The sequence below is a fragment of the Octodon degus genome, unplaced genomic scaffold (genome assembly GCF_000260255.1).
Source record: "Octodon degus isolate 3935 unplaced genomic scaffold, OctDeg1.0 scaffold00218, whole genome shotgun sequence".
Taxonomy (NCBI): domain Eukaryota; kingdom Metazoa; phylum Chordata; class Mammalia; order Rodentia; family Octodontidae; genus Octodon; species Octodon degus.
Window position 1 is genome coordinate 1,862,247 of NW_004524794.1, and position 27,760 is coordinate 1,890,006.

Here is a 27,760-nt window from a genome sequence, read left to right on the forward strand (position 1 = left end):
ACCAGATCCATAACCACCACCATAGGGACTGCCAGAGCTTCTTCCACCAAAACTGCCCCCCTTCATGGGTCCATAATTTGACTGTTGCTGTCCACTGTAATTTCCAAAATCATTATAGTTCCCACCACCACCATAGTTACCACCACCAAAATTTCCTCCTTCATTGTAACCATCATATCCTCCTCCACCACCACTGTATCCACCACCTTGGTTTCCATATCCTGGTCCACCACCACCATACCCTCCTCTACTACTATAACCAGGACCACCACCATAGTTTCCACCATCACCTCCAAATCCATTATATCCACCATCACCTCCTCCATAACTACCTCTGCTGCCACCTCCTCCACCACTGTAACCTCCTCTTCCACCAAAGTTTCCACCACGGCCAAAATTCCCTCCACCACCTCCAAAGTTTCCTCCACGACCCATAAAGTTGCCAGATCCACCTCCACGGCCTCTTTGCGATCCAGCAGACTGCATCTCTTGTTTAGAAAGGGCCTTTTTCACTTCACAATTATGCCCATTAATAGTGTGGTATTTCTGAACAACAATTTTATCAACTGTGTCGTGATCATCAAAAGTTACAAAAGCAAATCCTCTCTTTTTCCCACTCTGCCTGTCTTCCATAACTTCTATGGTTTCAATCTTGCCATATTTTTCAAAGTAGTCTCTCAAATTATATTCTTCTGTATCTTCTTTAATACCACCAACAAAAATTTTCTTCACTGTTAGATGGGCACCAGGCTTTACTGAATCCTCTCTAGAAACAGCTCTCTTTGGTTCCACTACACGCCCATGAACTTTGTGTGGTCGAGCACACATTGCTGCATCCACCTCTTCAACACAAGAGTAAGTCACAAAACCAAAGCCTCTGGAGCGTTTTGTTTGAGGATCTCTCATTACCACACAATCTGTGAGTGTGCCCCATTTTTCAAAATGTTCTCTTAAACTATCATCGGTAGTTTCAAAACTCAGACCACCAATAAACAGCTTCCTCAATTGCTCTGGCTCCTTTGGATCATGGCCCTTGGTAAAAACAAGAATAAATTGAGAATTATTTTAAAGCCGCACACTTCTCGTATTTCCAACTGGGTGGAGCAAAAAACAGGCCCGAGAATTTATTACAGTTCTGGTTTCCAGAAGGTTTATCGTTAAAGGCCTACAAATGCGCCAGCAGAATTGCAGCGAGCGCGCCACGCCGAGCTCCGAGGCCATTTGCAGCATTTATTTGCCTCCTGCCTGTTCCCTCCAATCCCGCGCTCTTCCCCCGTGGCGCAGCTGGGAGGCCGCCATTGCGAGCCAATGCCACCTGCTGCTCTTTAATGTGAGCCAGGTGGAGACAGGATGGTAGAGCCAATGCTCTGCGCCGCCAGCTGGGATCAAGCCTCGAGATAGAGGCTATAACTTCCTGGGGCTTGAAAGACTACATCAGAGCTGAAGCACCAGACCCCCCAAAACATTAGATGCTATCTCCATGACATAATATTATAATGCAGATTACTTTCTCTGCATATCCTCTCTGCATATAGTAGAGGTAAATTTAGGTCACCCACCTAGCTCAGCTCACAATCATCATCTACTTCCCCCAATTCTCAGTCAACCATCCTCAAGCCATTCCTCCACTAAATAAAACCAGGTGAGGCCCTGGGTCACTCTCTTGGTTCCAGAAAGCCATCTTCGTGGCTGGATTTAGAGCCCCTTGACTCCCCGATGATTGAAAATATAATTTAGTATCTTTATTTTCGCCATGGGTTGCATTGAAAGTGGTAGATTGGAATCAACTTGATGGGATTCCAATAACATAACTTTGGGATTACAAATATTGGCTTCTTGGACCAGGACGAAGATCTGGAAGTGTCTCCTACAAATTTGCCTATTCTAGGTACCTTCATGAAGAGTCATACAATAGTGGTTCTTTTGTGTCTGGTTTATTTAATACAGTGTTTTCAAAGTTCATCCTTGTAGCACATGTCAGGATTTCATTCCTTTTTAAAAGTGACTAATGTTCCATTATGTGCAAAGCATATTTATTTCTTGATGGATGTTCATGCTGTTTTCATCTTTTGTTTATTGAGAATAATGACACTATGAACAATGATGTAAAATATGTTTGAGTCACTGTGTTCAATTCTTTTGGCCATATAATGAAAAGTGGAATTGTTGAAATAGCATTTTAAATTATAGCAATATGTCATATTTAATCAAAATATCCACTATTGATAGCATATTATTTTATTGTATACAAATGGCTATTCACTTAATAAATTTGCTTTTGTTCTTTGGATATATGATGTTCTACAAAGTACTTCACATTCACGTGTCTTAAACAATTACCAATATGTACAAGTTAAATAGCAGTGACTGATATTTACTATTATTATCTCATTGAATCCTTATGATAACCCTTGAAAAAGGCTATAAATTTTTATAGTCCATTTATGAAATGGAAAATCTGAGGCTTACAGAGGTTAATAACTTGCCTAAGGTTATAGAGATTGACAGCTGAAAGCCAGGCTTAGCAACTCAAATTGATTTTTTCAAAGACAATTCTTTGAATTACTATTTTTTTGTATATTTAGAAAATTGTAAGATCTTCATCCATATATTTAGGGACCTCACACTTACCTTTAAAAATCTACTTAACTATTTTACAGTGTAGAATTCCCTAAAGGGAATTTAGTGGTAGTTTAAAATCTTGGATTTTTTTTTTTCCTTTGGTTTGGCTTGTTTTTGTTGTAGCATATTCATATGTCTAATGAAAAACATCAGTTAGGTAAATTAGTATAAGCATTTGGGTAGTGATAGCAGTACATTTTTCCTATTTGTTCCATATTTATAAAGAACTTATGAATTACTTAATACTGGCCTAACACTTGCATAGGTTAAATTTTATATATATGGAAGTAAAAGTCAATTCATTTTCTACCCCAGATTCATTTACTTAATGCACATAAAATTTGAGACTTTTTAGATGATTTCCAAGAGGTAATATTTTATTTTTAAGAAATTAAAATGCTTTCATTAAACATCACAAGTGGATGACAAAGAGTGTAGAAATGATTTTCCAACTATTTAAAACTTGGTAGCACTGACGGTTCAGAACTACACAGATGGATCATAGGTAGGGGGGAACAGCAGAAGGGATTATGGGTGTTCTAGCGGCATTGTTCTAGCCGCTTTCAGTGCCATTTCCAAAGAAAGCTTGAGGGGATGGTGAGATGGCTCAGTGGTCTAAAGCACCTACTTAGAACAAGCTAAGCTAAGCAAAAGCACAGCAACTGTGGTTTGATCCCCAGCACCACATGCCAGCCAGCCCCGCCCCCTGGTGGGCTGAGCTGGCCACACACACACACACACACACACACACTAAATAAATAAATTAATTTAAAAAAACAAAAAAAAAACAAAGAAAGCTTGACAGTGATTAGATAGAGTCAGGCCAAAGCTGGCAGCATAACCAGTTGATTGGCTATCAAGAGTAGACCCTTCCACTGGACTCAAAATTTGATCTGCTACCCAAACATCTGACTGATTTCATTGACTTCACTACCTGGAGGGCCAGTTATTTAGCCAATCAAATCATTTGGATGAAAGTTGATGAGAAATCATCCAAGCAGATATTTACAAACCTGCACTGAACCTGATTTTGTCATGTGTCATTTGGAAATGAGACTGTAGCATTGCCAACTGGTGCAGTGTGGCGGTGGAATGCCACACTATCCTGGAATGGGACAGGCCTTCAGAGGAATTCCCTCCCGGTCAGGGTTGAGACCTATGCCAAGGTGTGGTGGGGAAACCTGGCATTGTCGCTTCATCTGTTCTGATGCTTAGAAAACTGACTGGGGAACCGGAGGGCTTGGGCCACTAGGGAATGGTCAGAACCTGTGGGGGTGACTCCAAGGTGACCAGGCAGATCTGTCTGACATATGCAGTGATGGCCAGCTCAGTTGAGTTGGGGAACATAGCTTTTGCCACCAGGACCTGAGCCCTTAAACTCTTACATTTCCTTGATTTCACAACTGAGAGAGCCACACTGACTAGCAGGGACCACCAGGCTCAGAGTGATGGAGGGTCTACTGGCAGCTGTGCTGTCTATCAGTGACTGGCCTGCCAAGGTCTTCCACCAGTTTATCTCGAATCATAGCAAAGTCTTGGATAATGGCAGTGGTGGTTCCAGCCACCATGGTGATTCTCCCAGGACAATTCCAAGCTGAGAACTGCTAATGCATAGCTCTCCTCTCGCATCTTCTCTTATTCTCCTTTCTGCTGCCTCTGACTTCCTTCCCATGCATAAGAAGCTGATGATGTGTGATTTGGATACACCACTGTCTGCCTTGAGTGTTGTGGGGAGCAGTTTCTAAGCTGTCAAGTCTTTGGCCATGGGTGGAGGAGCAAAGCCAGAAACCGCTGCTGAGGGGAGACGCAGGCAGTGAGGGGGAGGGCAGGAGGCTGGTGTCAGTACTAGCTGAACAGCCAGGGTGGGAGACCAGACAGGCACCCTGGGGCGGTTGGAGGAGGAGGAGAGAAAGAGAGAGGAGAGACTGGGTGGGAGGGTGCCTTGGGAGCCTCTTTCTGGTCTGGGTCCCAGAAATATTATTTTCTTTAGAGTAAGTAGAAAGTTATTTGAAAATGCTTTTCTTCTTTTTCATAAGTACAAAGCATGTTTTCAGAGTGAGACTTCTTTGTAATCTATTCATTGAATTTTATTTAAAATAAAAATAAAAATAAAAATAATTTAATGTTTTTACTACAATTGCTCTATAATTATGCTGGGATAAAAACATATCATATCACATCACTAATCACACAAATGGTTTTGGGGTTCAGTGTTGTGGAGAAAGCTAGAGAATATGATATGGGCAAATAACATACACAGTTTAAGGAAATCAGTTTATGGAGACTATGTTTTTAAAAGTTCTCTATATAGGGGCTGGGGAGAAGGCTCAGTAGAATAAGCACTTCTGTGTCAAGCACAAGGGCCTAAGTTCAATGCCCAGTTCCACCAAAAAAAAAAAAAAAGTTCTCTATACTAAAAAAAAATACATTGATAAATGTATAAAATATTCAAATGATAGTTATGCTTATATTCTATTGGTTTTAAAATTATTCTAGGGAATGACATAGATGCCAGTTTAAAGGAATCAAGTTTGGGAGCCAGGGAGATAGCTCAGTGGAATAAGTGCTTGTCTAGAAAGCACAAGGTCCTGAGTTTGATCCCTGGTACCAGGAAAGAAAGAAAGAAAGAAAGAAAGAAAGAAAGAAAGAAAGAAAGAAAGAAAGAAAGAAAGAAAGAAAGAAAGAAAGAAAGAAAGAAAGAAAGAAAAGAAGGAATCAAGTTTAATCAAAGGGAAAAATATTCTAGGTCAAATTGCCCTTTCATTATATTAAATCTGGGTGTGATCTTTGGTCAGATTCTTATTTCTGGGAATTTGTTCCTTAATGAAATACTCTTGTAACATTATTTTTACCTTTATAAAACAATTCCATTTGTACCAGACTAATTTGGCTCTACGCAAGTTAGAGTAAAAGTAGTTAAGATATAGCTAACACTTTCAAAGAATTTATTAGTCTTCAAATTGTAGGTAACAAATATCAGACCTAGTGGTATTAATTATGTGCAATCCAGACTGAAACATTTAGCATCACAGCTTCACTTGAAATTGACAAGAAAAGAGGTGGATTTTCATGTCAATACTGGTCACACCGAGTTGATGATTTAGAACAGAATTTTCTAAAATAAGTTCTTTCAGACTTACCTTTCTAGATGTTTGTTCAAAACTTAGGGGAATCCCATAGTATTATCTCCTCCTGGAAAATGGTAATATATGTCAGTCTACAATCACCTAGAGTAAGAAAGTAGTAACTAATTAATGTATCCACTCAGAAGTTTTGAAATTCTGATTTAGAATGATATGTGTTTTGCTTACCCTCTGTGGAGTCTCACTTGATAGTTGAAAATAAAACTAAGTTTTTGCACTGGGCTGGTATATATAAATATTTTCCTGAGTGTATTTTCATCTGAACTTTCATTGAAGAGTATTAAGTCCCTGACAAGAGTCTTTTAGTTTATAGTGTTTCTTAAACTAACTCATTAGAGTTATTTTTACATGTCAAGTATATCAAACAAATAAGTAATCTTGTGCTGAAAATTTTGTTACAGGTTATGTAGTATAAATATATAGTAATTCAGAAAACCATAATTTTTATATAAAGATTTAAGGAGCTGAAGGAGTTACATTACGTAAGTATCCACTTTTTAAACCTTTAGTAATAAATAAATTTAAACCAGTAATATTTTATGAAATTAAATAATTGTTTTAGTGTCTTATATTTATTTTTTAAATAAACTTAGCTTAGTCACTTACCACACTAGTATATCCAAGAAGAGGTTTTATAAGAAAGAATTATATGAGATAATAGTATTACTACATATAATCATCAGATGAAGGAAAGATTTAGTCATAAAGCTGTTGAGGAAATGTATGTGTTAGAACTTACTACAAAAATGTTTACAAATATGCTTTTCAGGTTAAAAAGCCAAAAAAGCCTAATTTTCTTTTCAAAAGTAACACAGGCTTTCATCAAATATGGTGAACATCTAGGTTCTGCCTTTTGGGGGGTGGTACTTGTAATCCACTGATTGAAAGTATACTACATAGCTATGCATAATGGCATGCACCTGCTTTCTCGAAGGCTGAGGAAGGAGTATCACAAATTTGAGTCCAGACTGATCACTTATTCACTTAGCTCTGTCTCAAAAAAGAAAATTAAAAAGACTAGGGTTATAGCTTCATGTGGAGGCCCTGGGTTCAATTCCCTATACCGCCTCCAAAACTAAAAGGTACATTACCTTTTGCTTCACTGTACTGCCTAAACACTAAGCTTTGTGACTAAGGTGTTCTGTGCCTCTCATTACTAGTAGAATAAATAAAGTCCATCTGATATGACTTTGAAAATACCTACACTGTCTCTACCAAGGATAGAGTCCTCTACCTGCCTGCATTTTCATGTAGTTAAATGATCAGATGAAAATCAGAATTATTTTCATTAGATGCTATATATCTTTTGGTTAGTAATAATTTTGAGGTTTTAATCACTAAAGTTCAGTGGGTTGAAGAATCTCTTAAACAACACTCTCACACTACTTCCACTCCATTCTTATAATGGCCTGAATTTTTCCAGAAGGTACTAGGGATATTTGTAGGGTCCTAGTGAATAAGAACCTGCATAAAATCTGAACAAATAGGTAGAAAAGAAGAAGGCGAATGAAGAACCAGGCATCAGCTTTGTTATTATGTTTATTGCTTTAAAATAAATTGTGGAATGTACTTTGCATGAGATAAATGAGCTCCTAAAGAAAGTCCAAGTTTAGATGTATCTCAGAGTCATTTTCTGGATAAGAATTATGGCACTGAAAAGAAGTTGTGCTATCCGCTGGCATCATGTTCCCACAGGAAACAGGGTGAGCAGATTTAAGTCATACATGCTCAACTTGTTTTTCTCAGATTAAGCAAATGAATCACACCTTCCCCTTGGGCAGAATGAATGCAGATGCTTCAACATAGAAAAATGTCCGAAGACTAGGCATAAAGTGCTCTGCCTAATGATGTTATTTAAATCACAGTCAGAGACGGAACTATGATGTCATTGAATAAACATTATTGTTTTTTTTTGTTTTTTGTTTTTTGTTTTTTTTTTTTTTCTCTCATTGCGGTATGGGAAATTGGACCAAGGAACTTTATCCTGAGCTGCATCCTTACCCCACCCCATTTTAAAGAAAAATTTGAGATGGTCTCACTAAGTCACTGAGCACCCAAGTTGGGATTGAACTCTGGGCCCTCCAGCCTCAGGTGGGAGGGCTGCACACTGGGATTATGGGTGAGTGCCATTATATCCCGCTACACACTGTACTCTCGAATCCAGAGGCTAAAGTGAGAACTGGCTCCATCATTCAGTCCATATTTTACTCTCAAGATGTCAAAACTGCAAGCTGCATTTTTCTCATTTATAATTATTAATGATCATGATGATACTAATAGCACCTGAGGATCATTCTGAGTTAAGTTAAATAACTCATGTGAAAATGCCTGAAACTGGAAACACTAAATATTATTACATTATTAAATAGTATTGGTCAACCAAGGGTTACTTGAGGTTGTGTTAAGCATTGCACATAGAAATATGAATAAAACATAGTCTCTGACGTTGAGTTTTATGTAAGAAATAAAAATATAAACAGATCAGTTCAGGGGAAAGGCAGTAAAAAGAAATTACCTAAATGCTGTGGCTGCACTGAAGTCTCATTCATTAAAATCTCAAGGGACTCCTTAGGCTACTTCCTACTGTAGATCACAGGAGTCCATGGAGCAAAGTGCAGATGAGCTTTGCATTCACAGCTCTTCAAGCTTGCTTTCCTCCTCTAATCCATTTATAGGAACATAAATTCAATGGAACCAAACGCTGTGCTCTCTCGGTCATGTCACCTGGCTGGAAATTGTGAAAAACTTACCAGCAAGCTGTGGAATCCACCAGTTTAGACAACAGAAGGGACACCCAGAAAGGAATTCAGAGCCATGATAGCATTCTTAGTACAGTAGAAAATGTGAGAATGAAAAAAAAAAAAAAAAAAAAAAAAAAAGCCAGAAGCTGGGCAATAAACCAGGTCAAAACAAATGTGAACTAAAAATTTTTTAAAAAGCAGAGACTAGATTTTCTTGGGAGAGCTCATTCCTTGAATTGAAGGCCTAGTCCACCCCACTCCCTAGAAGATCTATCAAAGACAGGCAGCTGAAAGTACTGTTCAGCCTATTTTTCTCAAAATTCTTCCATTACAAAAATGGTATTAAAGCATGTATGACATAAAAATGATCAGTTAAGTCTATTAAGTGACATTCAGTACCTTCACAATGTTGTATAATGACTACCACTGTACATTTTTGGGACATTTGTATCAACTGAAATAGAAAACGTAATGTGAGTGAAATGATGTATTAGCTAGCTTTCTTTCACTGACAAAATTTCTAAGAAAATCAACTTATAAGGATTAGAAGTTTCTTTGGATTCACACTTTCAAAGGTCTCAGAGAAGACTGCCTGGGCCACGAGATTGAATACCACGGCAGGAGTGTGTGGCTGCTCACATCATGGTGGCCTGAAGCAGACAGTGAGGAAAGGATGCTGTCCCATGAGCTCCTTCAAGGGCTGCCCCGGATCTCCCTTCCTCCCATTGGCTTTACCTCTCAGAGACTCTACAAGCTCTCCATAGAGCCACAGATAGGGGTCCAAGCTGTTGGAAGCATGTCTCAGATGTAAACAAATGTGAATGACATGAACTTCAATTTGTGTTTCCGTGGTAACCGATGTTGATGAGTATCTTTCATGTGCTTATTGGCTGTTTGTTTATTTTCTTTGCAAAAAATGTATATTCAAGGGCTGGTCAAATAGCTCAGTGGATTAAAGCACCTGCAAGCAGGCACAGGGGCCAGGGATTCAATTCCTGGGCCTGCTGTGCCGGCCCCGCCCCTGGGGTACTCTGATACAGCAATTGAGACTGAGCCCGGTGGCACAAGCCTGTAATCCCAGCTCTTGGAAAGCTGTAAAGAGGCAGATCACTATGAGGTGGACCTAGTAGTGAGACCATGAACACCCTGTACACCCTTCCCTAAAATACAAAAAAGAAAAAAAAAAGTATATTCAGGTCCTTTGCCTGTTGGTGAATTTTTAATAATTTTGTTGAGTTATAAGGGCTCTTCATAAGACATGTTATTTACAAATATTTTCTTCCATTCTATGGGTTGTCTCTTTCTCAATAGTTTCTTTGATACACAAATGTTTTCATTTTGATAGAGTCAAATTAATATTTTGTTGACTAATACCATATCTCAGAAGTTATTGCCATTCCTTAAATAAGAATCTTTCTTAAAATAAAATATTAAAATACTATCCAGTTAGATTTTGCAATATTTTTTATGCTTATTTTCATTTTTTTTTTTTTTAGTAAGTAAAAGAAATTACAGAGCTGAAAATTTAGCAGGGCTTACCTAAATACATTTTACTTATAGCATACACAGTTGTTACTAAAAATATTTCAGAGTAGAAATTTCCTAATATTGTCATTATACTATTGCAAATTAAAAAATAAGCTATGTTTTCCTATTGCAAACTAGAAATATATTTTTTCATGACATTCATGAAATTTTGTAATGTTTGTTTTGTTTGTAGTGACACATGAAAATGATCCTATTACTGATGAGAAAATTGGCAAATATCTTTCTTCTCAGAACTAAATGTAATTATTAAGTTAACTGTGCATCACATACACAAATATTTAGACTGGAGACTTGGTTTTTTCATATTACTATCCCTCTGTATTTGCATGAAGTAAAAGAATATTATTTGCAGACAAAAGCTATCAGAAATGATTTATAAATATCATAGAATATCTGGAAATGGATACTACTGTCTAATAACTCTTATGAATAATAAGAATACATTTCTAAAAAAACTAGGCTACAAAATAATAATTTCAAAGAAACAAAATATTGACATGAAACCAATGTATATTGTTCTTAAAGGAATGATAAAGTATGGAGCTTACCCAATAGCTTTTCAGTGAACAATATGGTCAAACTAAACCTGTCTTCCAAGGTACTAAAACTACTGTCTGCTATAAGTAAATTCTTGCCACAAGAACCTGAAAGAAGCTAGACTTGCCCTCAGACATGGAATCCATAGTCATCCATCAGTTATAGATGAGTGACCTCTGGTTTTACAGACCCAATCTCAGCTGCTCAGGGAGCCAGCTGGGCAGTGGTGCACTGGCATCATTCAGCAGAACTTGTATTAAGAGGGTTCCAACAAAAACCAAATCTGCTCCAATGAGAGACATGGGGAAAGAACATAGATTCCTGTATTTCCGCCAAAAAACTAAAGCACATGGCAAAGCTTCATGTTTCAAAAGAAAGTTGTGGTGGTTATCATTCATCATAAGGGCAACTATCAGTTGACGGCAGGTCATGGTGTGTGGTGAGATTTGGGTGGCAGCAGAAGAGGGTTCATTGTTTATATATGAGTGGATAATAAAGAAATTCTGGAGGTTAAAATTTAGAAACAATAATACAGTGCAAGATAATGGTGACTCCTTATCCACATTATTCACCAGAGCTGGCACCGTACAACTCCTGGATCTCCCCCAAAGTCAAATGATCATGAAAGAGCAAGGTTTTGAACTGATTCAGGACATAAAGGCAGCCCCATAGCACCACTAAATCACTCATGAGAGACTTCCAAAACTGCTTCACACAATGCCAACAATAATGGGAAGAACATGTTCAAAGGGACGGGGATGGTGAGGGGCATTCACCAAAACATGTCTTAACATTTACACATTCCCTGTATTTTTTTAAAATCATACCTGGTGTGTGTGTTTTAAAATATCAAATTCAATTTACATACTATGTTAGTTTTCCATCACTGTGACAAAATACCAGAAAAAGACAAATTTAAGAGTAAAGATTGATTTTGATTCATATATTCAGGTATTTAAGTCCCTGGTCAGCTGACTCCATTATTTTTGGACCTGTGTGGAGGTTGTTGATTGTGGTGAAAGGGCTTGGCAGAATAAAGCTGCTGACGGCCTGGCAGCTAAAGACAGAGAAAGAGAAAGAAAGTAAAAGGACAGTGGGAGAGAAGAAGGGAGGGAGGGAGTACAGAGGGAAGGAAGAGCACCAAGAGCGAAGGACAAAATGTGCTATTCAAAGGCCCACTGTGAGTGACACACTTCCTCTGACTAGATGTCATATGCTGGATTTTTCACCACAAATACATAGACAGCATTAGCAGCTGTAGCTCCCGAAATATGAGACTTGGGAGAGGGTCATTAATATCCCAACTACAAGATGGACCTAGTGTAATGGCACAGAACAAAATAATTTATTATGTTTTTATCTCCTTGATTCTGCAGTGTATGTGATTTTAGTAAATAAAATCAGAAAATAAAATATTCAGGAATCTTTATTGTTTCTTTCTTTCCTTCTAAACTGAAGAGCATGCTACTTATTTCAACAAATTTCTCTAAATATGTTTCCTTCATTTTCCATCAGTGAATAATTCCTATTTTCGGCCCACTTCCAGCTTAATGGTTTCTTCTTCAGATACATTGGATATTAATTAATTATGTTAGTAGATCTTTTTTCCAGAATCTACCAACTACCAGACATATTTTTCTTATTGGATTTTTAAATGAGGGAATATTTTTCAGGCACCTTAGCATGGTTATGGGTTTTATTTTATTCAAAATGACATCTATTCTCTGTCACAATCTAAACTGTGGCAGGGTTGAGAAAGGGATGGGTGATATGTGGGAATGGTGATTATTCATAACTGATATGCTGAGGAACAGAATAAAGAAATACTCTTTTTGGTACTTGAAAACTGACACTTTCTTAATAGAAAGTGATTTTAAATTCTTTTCTCTATAAAATTATGACTTTCTGTTTGCTCATCAAATTTCATTTTCTAGAGTACTCCTGAAATTCAGGTACATTCTTCAAGTAGTAGCCTAGGGGGAGAAGAAAGAAAAGAAAGAAAGAAAGAAAGAAAGAAAGAAAGAAAGAAAGAAAGAAAGAAAGAAAGAAAAGGGAGAGGCAGAAATGGAGAAAAGGGGAAGAGGGAGGGAAGGAAAGAAAAAGAAAAATGTAAAGTCAGAAGAAAATGAAACAAATAGATCAAAGGGAAATACAATGAACATTTAAATAAAAACCAGTAATATTTAAAAAGAGCTGCGAAATTTGCTCCAGTGATGTCTTCATATTTTATGAGAAAACCTAAAAATCATTATCCTACATTACATTAAAAACCTGAGAGCAATTAATGAAGCACACATTGTTCCATTTTCTGACCTGCGTCATCAGTAGCCCTGAAAAATAGAACCCATGTTGACAGTACATGTGCTCCAAGCAATATTCTGCCTACCTCAGGGGGCTGAACTGAACCCAAGATTTTATCAAAATGGTGGAACAAATTACTTCCACATTGCCTTTATTTGAGAGCGCAAGACAGGGTTAATCTTTGGCCCTGAAGACTAATATTCAGTTGTGCACACATCAAATAACTCAGGGCAGCCTTGTTAAAGGTCTTCCCAGTTAAAAGGCGCATTTGTTGTGAAAGGGTTTGTATTCATTTGGTCGAGGGTAAAGGGTTTAGTTGCTGATCACGCTGAGGTCACAGGGCACAACTAGGTATTTGGATGGAGTGCACATCTTGATTTCATTATCCTGGAGGTTAAAAAAACATTAAAAGGCATGAATCTTGTAGACAAAGCTACCGAGCCTGACTCCAATGCTCATTCTCTATGTTTTTCCTCATACACTGATATTTAAAACAAGACAAAATCTTTGCAGTGTTTTAGGACATGTAACCGTGCTTTATGCTGCGCACTGACAGCCTTGTTCTCTTGCTCTCTGACCAGAAGGACAGTGTGGGAGCTAAACCTTTCCTTCCCCCGTCTTTGAAAGTCATCCAAATTTGTTTGTCGGCTGCCAGTTTATGTCCCTTTATCTAATGATGTGGTGGTCACAGCTGATTCTCATGGTGCACATGAAATCTACAATAAATAGGAAAGTCAGTTAGTGTCTTGGGAAGCAGATGAGATTTGCAAAGGCATCTGTCATTGCCTTGCCATTGGCTTACATCTTAGCGTGTAGCAGGGCATACTGTTAGTTTTAAAAAGAGAATATTTGAAATATTAGTGGTCTTTTTGTAAAGTCAATTTTGGGGGTATATTATATTCTATTAAGTAGTTTTAAAGGTAGCTCTTTCACTGTTTGTGGTTTTGATCTTATAGTGAGTGACACTAGAAATAGCCTTAATGTGTACAATGTTCGTATCTACTAGACAGACACTCTTTAGAATAAAAACTACAAAAAGAGAATAAAACTACTAAAAAGAAAAGCATCTCTTTTGAAAGCCCACTTAATAAGGTATAAAAAGTCTTTTGTGTCACATTTATTCCTGTTGGCTTTATAAATACCAAGGTGTTTTGGAAATTCTAATTTTGGTATTTAGAATTAAGATACGTAAGAAATTTCCCTTATTTACCAAGTATGAAAGTTAATTTTCTTCCTTGCATATATGTTTTAAGATAGAGACAAAAACATTATCAAAAACTGAGTAAGTAAAAATGTATTTATCAATTTTTTTCATTAATTCAATAATTTTAAGTGTTTACAATATTAGGGCTTTCCAGAGAAACAAGCATAATAGGAAGTACATACATACGCTAGTCAGTTTTCTGTGGCTGTGACATAAACAGCTTAAAGTAGGATCTATTCTTGGCCTGCAGTTTCAGAGCTTTCAGCCCAAGGTGACTACTACCACCCTTGCTTTTAGGCTGTGTTGAGACAGAAACGCTGGCAAAAGCAGTGGGTAGTGGAAAGCTGCTCACGTCTTGCCCTCCAGGAAGCAGAATGTGAGGAAGCCAAAAAGAAGAGTCCAGTCCAAGCTTGAAGAAGGGGATCCAAGAGCATTCAGCTCAGCAGCTAGCACAGAGCAAATTCAACATTCCTCCACCTTTTGCTCCTTTCTGGCACTCAATGAATTGGGTGAGATCCACCCACAATGGGGAGGGCCATCTGCTTTACTTAATCCAGCAATTCAAATGCTAATCTCTTCTGGAAATACCTTCCTAGACACACCTAGATATGGTATCTCACCAGATGAGTATCCCATTGCCATGTCAAGTTGACACATAAAGTTAACCATAACATCTACCACATTCAAGATATTGTTCTTGTTATAACCTGACCAAAGCGTCGCCATCCTGTTCTGTATGCGCCGTCTTAGTGAACCATGTCAGCTGCTGTAAAATGTGACTTTTTGTTTCTTAAGCCCACTCCCTTCAGGGCATGTTATACCCTGACGTTAGTAACTCCATTTTGGCTCTCTGATTCACCTTTGCCCTAGTTAATTACAATGACTCCATCTTGGTTCTCTGATTCACCCCTGCCCTGGTTTCAAGAATGTCTTAAGGCAAAAAAAACCCAGGTGTTCCTGGCAACTGATCGCCACATTGTCCTTATAAGGTCAGCATGACCACATACCTAGATTACACACCCTGTACTGTACTCCACCTAGTCCAAAAGGGTTACTCCTCTGTGTCCGGCTTCCTCCAGGTGGGCCACAACCAGTCCTGTAAAAGGTCATGTGCCCCCTTAACCACATTAACATCTGCTATTGGCTTCTGTGATCTGCTTGCTTGGATGGGCGGTTTTGCGGTTTTTGGGTTTAAATTACTGTGCCTCCCCTTACCTGGGGCTCCTTTCTGTCTCTTGGACTCTGAGGGTGCCGCTGAGTACCAGCTAAAATAAAGCGCTTTTTGAAAGTTTTGCCTTGTTGTCTCCTTCTTGGGTTACAATAGTTCCAGGCTTTCCAATTTATGACACTGAAAATAGAATAAACAGAAAAAAAGGCTGAGGAGAAAAAAGCATATGATAAGCTTTCCCTAGAATGAGACAAGGGCAAGAAAAGCCAGTACAATACAAAGGGTGCTCAGTAGTGATAAAGGGCAAGAAAGGGTAAAGAGGCAAGAGACAAGGAAAGTGCATGTGTATGAGGCTCTTGGGGGCTGAAGGAATTGAGGCAGGAAGTCCTCATTGAGAAGAGTAGGTGGAAGGAAGCACCTGAGGAACTGAGGGAGACTGGGGATTTTAGATGAGGACCCTCCCAGACAGAAAGCTACACCAAGTCAAACACCCTTAGATGGGCTGCACGTGGCATGAGTACAGGAGCACTGCATGAGGACAGGAAGCACTTCAGCAGAAGTTGGTGGTTGACGTTGGCAAAGTTAGAGACCTCAGACATCACCAGGAAAGAAAGGATCTAGAGGAGGGACTAACGAAGAAACTAGATTATTCAATAATTAGTTATGCATTAGAAGTTAAGATACATTTTAGAAGATAAAGTTGAAATTAATACAGGGCTGGTGAGATAGCTCAGTCTTCTAAAGTGCCTTCTTATGCAAGTTTAGTACAAGCACGCAGGGACCACAGTTCAATCCTGGCACCACACACCATGCCAGTCCCGCCCCTAGGGTGGGCTGAGCAGGCCACAAAAAATAAATACATACAGTAGTAAAATTAATACAAAATAATGTGAAAAGAATATGATCATGCTGTCATTAATTTAACAGAGTGCTCTGTAACACCAGCTGTTACAGAGTGCTCTGTAACACCTTTTTTTCTACTTTCTCTAAGCCTGCATTTTCTGTCATAATCCACTGTATTGCAAAGACAAAAAAAAATTACCTCCAATCTTGTAAAGATATTCATCTATTCTTTCAATTAAAATTTATTGGGCATCGAATATGTGCCAGGCATAAAAGCAGTCACAGGAGACACAAAGATGAATAACAAACAGCCTCTTCTCCAGAATTTGCAGTTTCATGGACAAAGCAGAAATATGAGATCTGTGTAACAGTTTGGCATTATGGGAGCAAAGAATAAGTAAATACAGGTAATCAATACATTATACAGTCTAGGAAACTGGAACAACTTTCTGAGTGTGGTCCCTAGTAGGCCCACCTCAAACTTTGGTCCTCGTACCTTCAGACAGAGGAAAATATATATTCAGGAAATAGTTTTCAGAGACTTGAAAGAATGGACACTTATCTAGATACCCAATATTTGTTTTTAAAGATTTTAAGCACGTAAATCATATTTAAATGTCTGTTGTCATATATTTGAAGTCAGCTTATGTCTTGCTTTCATGTTATTAATACAACTTATAAAAATAAAAACTTTTGCATCAAAATATATGATATATTTATCATATCAAAATGTGTACATCCACCCCTCAATTCATCCTGAAAATCATCCAAAGTGGTTTTTGTAAAGTCAGTATGCTAATCCCTAAAGGTATCATGGCACAGTTAATTTTTGTGTAACTCACAAAAATCTACGAGAGACTGAAAATGCATTTGAGAAAAATTATATTTACACCAACAATGATCAAAAAAAGAAACAAAGAACTAAGGTAGTTTTTGAGTGTGTCTAGCATAGGTAAATACCCTCCACGCTGTGAGGGCCAGGGAGATGGCTCAGTGGAATATGTGCTTGCCTGTGAGCTTTGGCTTCAGAAAGCATCTGACATATTTCTCACATCACTTCTGTCTGTGTGAATTGAACATCAGTTTGGAAGAGCATCAGTCTTAATTCTATGCAAAATTCTTTTTTTTTTTTTTTCTTTTGTGTATTTAGGACAGGGTTTACGGGGTCTACAGGATCTCACTGTGTAGATCGGACTTGTATTGGTCCTCCTGCTTACAGCCTCCCAAGTCCTGGCGTTACAGGCCCGCACCACCACGCCCAGTCTCAATCCCCATCTCAGCGTGTCCCAGGGGCAGGGCGGCACTACTGGCCAGGGGATCAAATTCCCTGTCCCTAAATCTGTCTAAGCAGGCACTTTAATCTGCTGAGCTATTTGGCCAGCCCTCTATGCAAAATTCTAAATTTGGCTTTTTCAGTTTGATATCAACAATATTTTAAAGACTTTTTCACACACACACTAACTGATCAGTAGTATAAGAAAAAATGTGGGAAAAGATGTGCAAGAGAGAAAGAGACAATCTCTGCTGAGTTACATGAGCTGTCTGTGATAAAAAAAAAATGGTATGAAGTACAAATTAAACCTGTAGAAATAGACAAATTCTTCCAGGGTGAGCAGAAAAAGTGCTAAGAGAAAAAGGCCAAAGGTAACATCTTGAAAAAAAGAAAAAAAAAAAGTCTAGGGGCTGTTTTTGATAAAGAGAAAAGAGATCTTTTCTCTTTATAAGACTGAGTTCATGTAGGCAAAAAGGTAGATATAAACCAGATGATGGCCTGAAGGAAACGAAGAAGTTTAAAGAATTAATAACATAAAATCATGGCTTACTATGAATGATTCAGTACTTTCTAAGTACGAAGAGTTTAATCCCTGTTCTTCATAAATGGTGTCAAATGCTGCTGAGAAATGAGATAAATGTAATTAGAAATGTTCCTTCACATCACCAACTTGTCAATGCACATGGAGACATCATTTTAGACTTATTCATGCTGCTGTAATAAAATACCTGAGACTGAATAGTTTTTTAAAAGTATAAATGTATGTCTCACAGTTCTGGAAGCTGGAAGGTTCAGGATCAAGTTGCCAGTCCCCAGTGATTTAGGAGTGCTTTCTGTGGACCGACACTCCTTGAAAGAAGAGCAATTGTTTCCATTTTGGCCTGACCCTATTTCCATATATTGATAGGTACAGAGCTGGCTAGGATTTTTCCTTATCCCTTTAAGTAATGTGTGTTGGTCTATCTGAGGTGCATGTTTCCCTGACAATCCACGCCTGAAGTTCTTTAATATGAGCCAGGTCAAGACAGGATAAAGAGCCCATACTCCATGTCATCAGCTACAACTGAGCCTCAAGCCTTGAGGTAGAGGCTATGACTTCCTGAGGCTTGAAGGATTATGCATCACAGCTGAAGCACTGGACCCCAAAACATTAGATAGCATTTCTGTAGTGTAACGCAAATTACTTTTCCTGCATGTCCTTCTCTCTGCATATTACAGAGGTAAATGCAGGCCTCCTACCTAGCCCAGCTCACAGTACTCACCTATTTCCTGCCATTCTCAGCCTTTCATCCTCAAGCCACTCCTCCTTCATGACTGAAGAAAACCTGGCTTTGGCCCTGGGTTGAGGCCTTTGTTCTAGATAGCCATCACTATGGCTGGACTTAGGACTCCTTGACTCCCCATAACTGTAAATATGCATTAGTGTCTTTATTCTCTCTATGGGTTGCACTGGAAGTGGTAGATTGGAATTAACTTGATGGGATTAAAATAACTCATCCAGGAGAAGGACCAGGAAGGACTCCCTTTTCTTTCTTGTCATATCTCTGGTGCCAGAAATGTTGGAAACAATTAATGAGGTCTCTCATTAGTGGACATGCCTCTTAATGCCATTTGCTTGGGGATTAGGCTTCACTATCCATTGTGGAAGGAGCATATTTAAACCATAGCAGGCATATTAGCAATAGTACCACATTTCTTTTCATATGTCAAAGGCTTGCTTGCCTGGAGGGCTCTACTGAGAAGTGGAGAAGCCTTTAAAAGATGGCCTATATCAGGAGGTCTTTAGGTCATTGGAAGCACACCCTCAAAGAGGATTTTGTGACTGCAGTCCTTACATTCTTTCTGTTTGACTTACTGGTGTGCTACAAGGTAGGGAGTTTTGCTCCACTATATGTCCCTGCTATGATGTGTTTCTTGCTATAGGAAAAAAAAATCGATGGAGTTAATTGATCATAGACTGAAACCTCCAAAACTGTAAGATAAAATAGACCATTTCTCTTTATAAGTTAATTATATCAGGTATTTGGTTATAGTGACAGAAAGCTAACATAGTCCCTCTCAAGTACTATGCACACTTTTTTCCACTCTAGTAACTTCACAGTATTCCTTGGTAGCCACTGCTATTTTGATTTCCTTTTATGAGTGTCTCCAACATAGGAAAGAACTCAACTACCACAGCTATTGAGCATACCGGTTCTTTGAATCTGATAGTCTTGTTTCATACATACTAGTCCTTGAAATAGTAATGTGTTGTTTGAACTCAGTATGAAAAATGGAAGTACTTAGGTAGAATGAGTTGGTGTCAAGGTCATAACGACATCATTGGAGGAAAGTGGCTAGGGCCCAGTGATGAGATGGTGATGAGAAATCCAAGTCTGCAAACGTGGAGAGCAGGAGTATCAAAGCCACGAAGGGTTTGACATAAAGGACACAGAACATCATTTAGAAGCAATATTGTAATAAAGAAGAAAATAACATGACTTCTACTTCCAACAGTGAAGTGTGTAGAGTATACATAAATGATCCTCAGTGGAGAGAGGTCCTCAAGAATGAACTAGACTTTACTGGACATGAGTTAAAAAAAATGCATGACAGTGAACTACATATTACCAATAACCCTTCCTCAGTATACTCCCTCCCACTTCAAACATGTTTATCCCAGCATCCTTTGCCACTTTCTGAAGCAGTTGTGGAACTCTGCTTTCAAATGGTCTTTCCATGGACTGTTACAACTGACTCAGTGTCCTGAATTGACATCCATCCTGATTCAGAAGATTTATGTTTCCTGGTCATTTTGACTTTGGGAAACAGCCAGAAGTCACAAGGTTACCAGAGCCAGTGAAAGTGCGAGTGATGACTCACAGTAATGTTTTCACCAGCCTGCCTTTCTCTTGGATGCCAGTCACCAGCAGTATTCACTATGATTTCTATTAACCTCATAAAGGTACACACAAACGAGAACTTCCAAAATGGCAAGAACAACAGGGAAACATTCTGAGGGGGATTAATGGGAAAACTTTTTTACTGAAATTTTTTCAGTTTTAACATTTGCCCTATGTTTTGATTACCCCTTGATTGAATGAATGTATGCACATTGCTTGTTTTTATTGACTTCAATTTCTAAGTTGGGAGATTTTTGATGTGAACCAGAGGCTATGGGTTTGCAAATAGCCTGGCTAGCATTAGCACCAACCTGCACACTGATGGCACCCACACTGCTGGGGTAGAACAGTGAACACCTGCCTGCAGACCTGACTGTTATTTGTTTGAAGTGGAATAATTCTTCTTACATTTCCCGAATCTAACTTTTACTAAACAAATGAAAAAATAAAAAACAAAACAGTTAATTATTTTATATAAAACCAAGTGCATCAGAGTTATATGTACTCTGCAGATAATTTAAGATGCTAAATTTATAAACTTAATAGATAGTAAAGCAATCATATGGTTTTCCTGTCATTTATCATTGAAGTTAAAATTAATTTCACCTGGAAGGGATATGTGGAATATAATTAAGGTAATGGACTTCTCATTCTAAACATCAATGAATCTATTTGACTTGAAATAGAAAACTAGAACTCCTATGAAACAATTATTTTTCTTGTTTTGGTAGCAGGAATCAAACTTAGGACCTTGTGATTGCCAGGCAGGCATGAAAAACAATTATTTTTTTCTTTTCAAACAATAGCCAAGGGCCGAGACACTAGCTCAATGGCAAAAGCGCCTGCCTGGAAAGTTCCAAGTTTGATCCCTGGTACCGCAAAAACAAATAAACAAACAAAGAAAACCCCACAATATATCATCAAACAATATCCAATTAACTTAAAACTTTAAATATGCTTAATATAAAATGTATATTATTGAATATGCCATATTCTATATTTTGATAACTCTAATGCAGATTTTCACAAATATGATTCCATAAACATACACTAAGTAACTTGATTCATTTCATTATACCCACTCAGAAATTCAAAATGCTATACTCATGGATTGAGATTTAAAGAAGAAAATATAAATAGAAGTATTATAGCTATGGATAAAAGATGATGCGTAATATAGAGATTGTCTTTCTAGTTCTGCCATACACATCACCCTAGAAAATCCCCACTGGTGACTGCAAATCTTGCTTACTGCGTGTATCTCAAGTTTTTTAGCTTTCAGAGAAAGGGCTGGCTGGACTATCCCCAGACAGGAATCGCTGCGAAAGGAGGAGACCCAATCACTGCACTGCACATCAAATCTGAAATGGCAGATGACAGGCCTTTGGCTAGTAGGTGGAGGGCAGATACTGGGAATCTGTTCCAAAGTTGTAAAAGAGACTTAAGCATTAATGTAATTGAGAACAGGAGTCCAATGAGTAGGTCATAGAACCTGGAGTGCTCAAGGCAAGCAGAATCCAGTGGACGGGCTGGGGTATGGCTCTCACATTCCTTCCATTCACTACAAAGGCTGTGTCAGATCTTAAACAAAGCCAAAGCAGAGGAGTTATTAAATCATTGTTTCCTGAAGAAAAATCTTAAACATCCTTCAAATGTTACTCATTTTCTCAAATTGTATTTATTTAATTCTCTCATTCATTTTTGTTAATTAATTCATTAAATGCATCCAGTTCTGCTAAGCAGCAGCTCCTGTTTTTCAGCACAAATGCTGCTAAAGATGAGCATAACCCCACATAGCAGGTCTTCCTGACTGGCTCAGTTGCCCTGGCTGGCTGCCCCCACTCTCTTTCCACTGGGTGTCTTGGATAGCAGACAGAATCTTTCCTTCAGGTATTCTCAAAACCATACAATTTCTGCAGCATCAGTAAAGAAATTATATTTGTTCAGAACTCCAAGTTTTCCTAAAAGAATTTCATTTTCCAATAAAACTCAAAGAAGGTAACTATCAAAGTGAATTTTCTCATTCCCGTAATTCACAGAAAGAGGTAGTCTGAGAATAATTCAGTAAAAAATACAACTCTGCACAAATCTAGCTTACATTTTTATCCACAAATAATTCCTCAGAGTTCTCATTAGGAGGGAGGTAAGTACAAAGCCTAATAAGGGACCAACACAATATCAGGAGGAGTGAGTGGGTTTAATTTGTTGTCGAGGCTGTAACTTTCCCACAGTGAATTCCATCCTGCACAACAGTTGAGGAGCTACTACATATTCCGGTGTTGTCTACTCTTTAGGCCACAAGTACTCTGAAACATACCTACTTGCAATTTCTCCTGCTCCTTTGACCAGGATCCCTAATTTGAATGTGCTCTGTAATTTCCATTCTCTCTCTCAGCCTGTTTCTCTGTCTCTGTCTGTCTGTCTGTCTGTCTGTCTGTCTCTCTCTCTCTCTGTGTACATGTGCTTTAAATTGCCTCTCATTCCTTCACAATATGACTCTTCTTTAAGATATATCTTTATAAGCCATTTAGGAAAAAGCAAGAGAAAACAGAGGAAGTTCAAAGTAGTCAAATGAGAAATTGTGATTCATTAAAGAGATATATAAAAGTGGCTTTATAATAAATAATCATTAAAAAATGGAGAGAAAAGCGGAACAAAGCAGATCAAGAAAACAAAGAAGGCTGATATGATATGTAATCAGCCTGGCACTGGGAGGTGGACTTAGAGGAGAGATAAGGGAGCTGATTGAGATCTGAAAAGAGCTTTTGTCTGCTTTGAGTTCTCTAATTTCTGCATTCATTGTGCCCTTCTTTACAGTTTGCGAAATTCCTTAGGTTTGCCAGATAGTCTAAAATGGTATAGGCACATACAGGCTTCAAGGTCACCTTCCCCATGTTCTATTCTGACTGCTGAAGTTAGGGAGAATGCTGATGATAGGAGAATGGTTTTCAAGATTGGTGAAGGCTCCATTATTACTATTTTTTTCTAACAAAGCCCTAGTTTGCTGATGTTCAGATCAGTGAAATGAGAGGTTATTTAAAAGTTAGACTTTTTAATTTAAAAGAAGACTGTGTCATTGGATGACAAGCTCGTTCTTTCATGCTATGCATATGTCTTTCTTAAAGTAAAACAGTAAAGAATGAAGACCTTGATTAGTTCCTCTTAACCTTCATTAAACTAGAAATAAAAAATGACGTGAATCTCAGTATTGTGAGTTTGTGGCTGGTAAATTCTTCAGAATCAAGACTTAGTTGTTAACAGTCCCACACCATTAGCTTTGGGAAAATTTGGGCCTTGGAATCTTTTGGTAAGTTTACTATAGTGTGACTCAAATAATAAGTATTATCCACTGACAATTCTAAAACTGGATCAGAACTTCATCTTGGTTGTTTATCTTTTAATTTCTCCTAAAAATGTTTAGCCTTACAGCAGCCTGGCTGGGTTTGACAGGAAGTTGCATATTCTGAATTCCAATCTTTCTTAGGTATAGTTATTAACCTCTTTGAACCTGCTTTTCATCTATAAAACAGGGGTCATATCTCTGACACCTTCCTCATCCAAAGATTAATGAAATAATGTACACTATCTCCTTTTTGAATGCAGCATTCTGTTTTAACTAACACATATACTCAAACTATTATTTTTTAGCTCTATTAAGTTTCATTTAGCTTCTGTCTAGAAAAAGAGACAAAAAACTTCTGGAAGAAATTACTTTCCTTTGAAGTACTTATACAAGGTTGTAAATTCTGTGAGGAATTAAATTGTGTGAGGAAAACCTTAGCAAAAATAAAACAGAAAAAATACTTATACGACTTAGAATAATAGATATTTATGGAAATAACATTAATGTTGTAATTTATCTTTCACTGGAGACAAAAAGTGAGTCAGATGCAAATACTTGGCTCCTTTTGTACACCCCTACACACACACACACTCACACATATTGAGCTCTTTTCATAGGGTGACTTCCACTTCAGCTTTTATACATGCCTTTCAGTAACCAAAGAAAAACATCATTGATCATTAAATAGGCTTTACTTAAGTTCAGCCTGATCTGTCATGATAAATGTGAGAAAGCCTTGGAAATTTGTGCACTTTAAAGAAATTACACATATTTGTACCAGACCAAGAAAAGATGCACTGAAAACAAAATAGATATATAATATAGAATAGTAGAACCCCCTCAAAACTCCACTTACACTGTTAGGGATATAGCTTATTATTGTATGATTCAGGGCAACTCATTTATAGTAATAGCCACAAATTTGTTTTATATTTGCTCATGAATGAATGTCCTTTCTTGAAGCCTTTATATTTTAAGATGAATTTAAGTATTTTAGCTTTAATTGTGATGGAATTTCAACTCAATATTACATTAATTCCAAAATCTTTCTAATGGAGGTGCTTACTTTTCTGCAATTTTCTAGCCTTTTAAAACTACTCAGATTAGCTTTGAAATATGTAATTATACAGTTGTAAAAATCACTCATAATAATCATATTTGTATCTTGTACTTTAGATATGAATTTAGATATGACACTCAGACTACACCAGTGTTATTTGAGTGAATTTCCAAAATCTACGTGCTAGACTACAGTTCACTTTAATACTGTCACTATGCAGCTGACACAAAAGATTTTTCTCTCTGAAGGTCAGTCTTTAAATTCAACAACTAGTAATATTGAAAGGCTATGGGGGAGCAGATGGGGAGAGAGAAAGAGAACCAGACACCAATTCCAGCTGAGAGTAAAATTCCTCCAGCCTATCACAAATAAACAGTGTATGATCTTATTTGTACTGGAAGACAAGCAACTAAGACCTCTGTTGGATAAAGAGCGAAGGATTTTAGCTGCCATACTATGGAATCTGATATATATATATATATATATATATATATATATATATATATATATATATGCTTTGTTATATGCACTGTGTTCATATGGGGTAAAACAGCTGTCATTCAAGATAGGGAGGTTTAACAATGTATAGTGATAAGTGAAAAGGAATTAGATTTGTCTATTAGCTTCAAATAGAGTCAGAAGACTTTACCACTGATAAGGTGATTTTTCATCCAAGAGTTATCAATATTGAAGGCACATGTGGGAAGCATTTTCTTTTAGATTTCTTTCACTGTCTCAGAGTGGCTTTTATTTCCCAGCCATTTCTATGCTATTTACATTCAGGTAGCTGAGTCAGCAGAAGGGTTATTAGACAGAGCTGTCATGGAAATGATTTGCTCAGGGACCCTGGCTGCATAAGCTTTGGTGCAGTGGGGTACTGCTAAATGGTTTCCACGCTGTGGGCTGAGGCTCCCAGTTCTGTGTTCTCCATTTCTTTCCCCTACCTCATGCATCAGTTCCTGCGGATAAAAAGAGCCTAGTCAAAATTTGCTACTAAGATACAGAATTGATAGTTTTCATGTAAGATCATTAAGTTTGTGTAAGACAATATTTTCCAGCCTATTTAAAAACTGAGTAGTAGGTACCTCCATGACTCTGGGATATAGATTTTTAGCATTATCAATGATGTAAAGAGGTGTTGCGAACAAATTCTAGGATATTATAGGTGTCCTGGATTCAAAGGAATTTTTTCGCTAGATCATTAATAATGCATGTTTATTAAATAGAAAATGAACAATAAGCCATAAAAGAAACTGCAAAAGAATTATTTGAAGTTTTTTTCCCTGGAAGACCATTGACCTTCAGACACACTGGCCTAGATCCTACTCCTCCTAAGTAGGAATATTGTAGGCCTTTTTCCCCACACCAGGAGCTATGCTCTAGCTTTCTGCTGGTTCCTTATCATTCAGACCTTGGTGTAAGGACACACTCAAACCAAAAAAAGCTCCCAATCACCCATGGCATAATATTTTGATTTCTTGCTGTCATAGTGATATAGGGGAAAAATGAAATTCCCAACCTGAAAGGTACCTGTGACGAGTTTGTGTCCTCTAAAACTGAAAAACAAATTTTAGGAACAGAGGTTAAGAGCTGAATATATTTATTTGGGGAAGGAGAAGGATAGAAGGAGTGTGTATGGGGCGGTGCTCGACAGGTGATCCCTGGGAAGCTGTCTCTTTCAGGGACTTTTATAGAGTAAAACAATGCAGTGAGGTAGAGTAAAACAATGAAGTGAGTCACCGTAGCAAGCGGGCATGAATATGGGACAGGGTCTCTTCCTGTTGGGCGTTGGATTAGTGACTCATTTGGGCTCTTTTAAGGTGACTGATACCTATGTAGAATATCAACCCCTGGTGCCCATCCCTAGGGAAGTATGTGTCCGTATTTGTTTCCTTTTTTGTCTTGAGGTCTGGCCCATAAGGGAGTGTCTGTCTCTTCCAAGTTGCAAGGTCACCTTGTCTTCCATATTGTCTCCTTGAGGGCCTGGCCCTGTCTGACTGCCTATAATATTTCTGTCTAATTCAGCTGCCTACAACAATAGCATTGACCATTTCACAAGTTTATAGCATTTGTGTATTCACTTGCCCATTTGCTATCTGTCTCCTTGCCTTTCCCCTACTAATTACAATGTAAACACTGGGAGAGCAAGAACCCTGTCTGCCTCCAGTGCTTTAGCAATGCTTTACCTCCGGTCTAGCCTTACAGTAGCCATTGACAAGTTTTGGGTTCTCAATAAATGTGTGCTAAATACTCAGAAGCATAGTCCTGAATAAGTGCTATGACTAGAAAATAATACTAACTCTGTTCTGGAAATTGTAAAAAAAAGCCTCCTTCAATTTCAACAGTTATTTCTATTATGGAAGGTCGCATGGAGCTATGTTTTTATATTCTTAGTTGTCTGGTAGGTAGAAGAAATATCTTTAAATTATTTATATTAGATAATTAACAGCTCAACTTTACTGCATACAGCTAATTTTCCTTTCACAACCTGTCTAGTGACTCTTCAGATTTACAATTCATTCTTTTTTTTGTGAGTATGGTTATATACATCTTGTTTATAGTGCCTGAGTGTCCTTTTCCACAGTACACCTTGTTTATACAGTAGTGTAATTTTTGCTGCTTTCATTGTAGTTTGTGTTCTAGTGCACATTACAGTACTGCATATAAGAGTTATACAAATGAAAGGAAAGTCATGTCTGAATGTCGGGATGCACCGTTTTTATACAATTCCTCACTGAGCAAGCAATTTATCTTATGAACTTGGCCCAGGAATGGTTGCTAAACAAAATACATCTGTAGTAATACTAATAAATATCTACCGAGTATTTGTTCAGATACTGTGCTAGGTATTCCCATGTCATCCTATCTCATTCCCCCAAACACTCAATAATGTTAAATGCTATTGTTACCGTCACGTGGTACATTTGGAAACTGCAAATTGTGGAGATTAAATAACTTACCCAAAGTTGTTCTGTGGAACAATTAAACGTCGAATAAGGACTTGAGGCCATGTCTGGGTGACTCACAAAGACAATGACCGCAATCGCTTCATTTTTATAGCCACTTGTTGAAACAGCTATCCTTTTAATATACAT

General features: G+C 37.8%; 1 pseudogene; it reads right to left on the minus strand.

Annotated features, from left to right (window-relative positions):
* Positions 1 to 1,165: 1,165 nt before the first annotated feature.
* LOC111813737 lies at positions 1,166 to 27,760 on the minus strand (annotated as a pseudogene).